General features: G+C 40.8%; 1 long non-coding RNA gene across 1 annotated transcript; it reads left to right on the top strand.

The window, feature by feature from the left end:
* Window positions 1–740: 740 nt before the first annotated feature.
* LOC110116860 lies at window positions 741–2431 on the top strand. The gene is made up of 2 exons (XR_002305528.2): window positions 741–1249; window positions 1769–2431. It is a non-coding gene; the product is annotated as an uncharacterized LOC110116860 (long non-coding RNA).
* The last annotated feature ends 644 nt before the right edge of the window (window positions 2432–3075 follow it).

The following is a 3075-nucleotide window of genomic DNA, read 5'->3' as shown; positions in this document are numbered from 1 at the left end:
TAACATTCGACCGAGAATTTCTCGTCCGCGAAAAAAATTCCCTCTCCTATCTCACATCACGTCCCCACACACTCGACTTCCGCTACAACTACATCGCCTCGATAGCCCGAATGGATATCGCGCATGTACCGGACTGGATAATTACCGATCGGTTGTCTCAAGTATCGCGCGTTTCTTTAAACCTCTATTTTTCAACGATGTTAAAACAAGTTCTTGCACCTTTTTAATTTTTGTTATTATTCTGTAGTTTCAACATTTGATCTAATAATACGCACGTTCACCGGTTACTCAAGGTCTTCAACAAATTGGACTGCCTTCACTCACAATCAGTTTGGATATTCACTTCTAAGGCTACCGTACGCGCTGCATCATCTCATGTATCCACAAATTTAATTAACCGTTTGCCCAATTCGGTAGTGGAATGTTTTAATCGTGGCAATAAGGATCTAGGTCATCGTCAGCATTGACTGCAGCATCGTAATCCCAATCGACGCTGGGGCGACTTTTTCCAAGCACCGAACGGAAAGTTGGCTGACCTTTCGGTGATTCGATGCGCATCGCGTGATGATAATCAATGATTGCCCAAGTAATAAACGCAATGCTTATTACCGATTTAATCAGCGATATATTTAGCCAGGTTCTCCCACCGATGTGGTAACGGTCAATCCCGATGTAATACCACCACCACCACCACCACCACCACTTGCATTGTACTCGAGCATTTCATTAGACTGGTTCCTGACTCGCTTCAGTCCTTGATAAACTTTTAATCCGGCACCTACTCAGTTCCATAGAAATAACTCCGATTCCCCGATACAACCTACCTACAACACCCATGCAACGACTTTGTTTGAAGTGGTACATCGGTACAAGTAATACATAGTTCGGCTTTCCGCTGCACCACTTTCATTTCGCGGGGTGATCATTAGTGCTCTACGTCGCGGTAGGTGTGTCTTTGAACTGAAGATTTGTGATAGAATCTTTTTCAGACTATACGGATGCGAACATTTAATACCCGGAACCTGCGGAATCCTAGTTGAGTGTTCTCCGCAAAACTCGTTTCAACTTCACAGCGAATTATGCTCACGCGTGACGAGTGCACACGTATATAGTTGTTGTGTATTATTCTCATCGTTGTTATCATTATTATAATAATTATTATTATTATCACTGTTATTTATGATGTGGGAATTGCTCCGATGCTGTACAAGAGGATACGCCACGAATGAGTGAACAATTCATTTCGACGGTAATCATATCAAAGTAGCAAGTATCGATTACCGTGTCATTTGTCTTGTCGTTTTTTGTTCTTTCTTTTCTATAATCTTCTGTCGGACGATCCGGTTTGAGTCGTTCGCTATGAAATATATAGTTGTAGCGGAATGTGGTGAATTGCGCTTGAAACGCAGCATGAGTAAAATTCTTAATGGCATATGCATATATTTGCAGAAATTGAATAAATTCGATTCGGGCATATATTTAGTAAAAGAATACAACGAAAGGTGAAAAAATGACTAGACCGTAAAAATTGTTCACGGTCTTGCAATCGCATCCGAAGATGATTCGGAACATGGAATTCTATCGGATTTGATTTTTTTTCTCTGTCGCGTGATAGAAAAAAATGGAAAAATCATTAGTGGCTCCGGGGTGAATTCGATAGAGTGATCATTCCATTCGAATTGATTCGTGTTACGGACATGCTAATCGATAGGTGATTTCGGCTTTATTTTTTCACCCAATTTCTGATCAGATGTATTCGATATTGCAGGTTGATTTTAGGAGCAATCGGAAATAGGACATTGAAACGCGATCGTTGAAATCCATTTGGTGCAAATATAGATCCGGTTCGCGATGCCGACAACGAGAGTGCGGATAAGGTTGATTTCGAAACTGTTAATTTTCTTCATCCTTCATGCATACGGTAACTGCGCGACTCGTGGTTTCAGCAGGGATTTTATCTACTTTCCCGATCAAACCGAGTACATCAGAGCTTCCGCAAGATGTCCCAACGACCTTTTGTACTGGCCTGTTAACGGTCGGTGTTACAAAGAAGGTCAACAAGGGCCCTGCAATATTGGTCGCGTTCTGCATTTCAACCAACGGGAATACAGACCCTACTGTCAGGAGGAGCGAAGTCCTTCGACCTTCCCTCCTTGCCTACAGCATAATTGCTTCGATAGACGAATTCTCCGGCAACGGTAGGTGGCGGCAACGTTCGTAGCCGTAGTTGAAGACAAAAAAAAAAAAAAAAAAATTCGAGCCTCGCTATAAGACTTCGCAATTGACGCGAGCGAATGAATTGTCACTTTTTAATAACAATTGATGTTATTCACGGCGCAACTTTTTTTCATTTCTTCATCGGCTAGGTAAACCTACATGAAGAACGAAATGATAACGAATAAGAGAATCAATAAATAAATGCATACAGAGATTTTTCATGTCTCCATTGATTCACCACCCTGAGCGATTGTCAGGTGATACCTGAAATCTGCAATTTTTTCGCCCCTCTAGCTCGAATGCGGGATAGATTTTTATCGGAGAAAATGTGGTGGCATCGATTTACAATTTGTGGCAGAGCTTGACGATATGTGAATATTATTAGAATAAGAGGGGAGAAACTTATTCGTAGAGAAGCGAATGGATAAAATGTCGAAGATTACGTATACCTATGACGGTTTGGTTGTAGCAAAATAGTGCAGAGCTACCGCAGGTCATATATTCAATATTATAACGCTGTACTATAGATATATGTATCTATATTCTCCGAATAACCTGCAACAGCGATTCGAAGCTTGCCACGATAATGTTTTTGTTCTTCGTACCCTTTATATTACAACGTTACATGTACAATATAGAAATCAAATGATTCGTGTTACATTGTTATATCGTGCATACCACGTTATACGCATGTTCCATGTACGCACGTACACAAACCCGTGGTTATAAATTTCTGTATAACGTGGACGCTATCTGCTTGCACTCTTGTTCAAACGGGCTTGTTGTTATGTTATCCTATCGACAATTGATAACTGATTGCTACGATAACAAAGCCTGAGTAATATGATGATGCATAAC

Source organism: Athalia rosae, chromosome 2 (assembly GCF_917208135.1).
Source record: "Athalia rosae chromosome 2, iyAthRosa1.1, whole genome shotgun sequence".
Taxonomy (NCBI): Eukaryota; Metazoa; Arthropoda; class Insecta; order Hymenoptera; family Athaliidae; genus Athalia; species Athalia rosae.
This window is presented reverse-complemented; position numbering and strand designations above follow the sequence as displayed.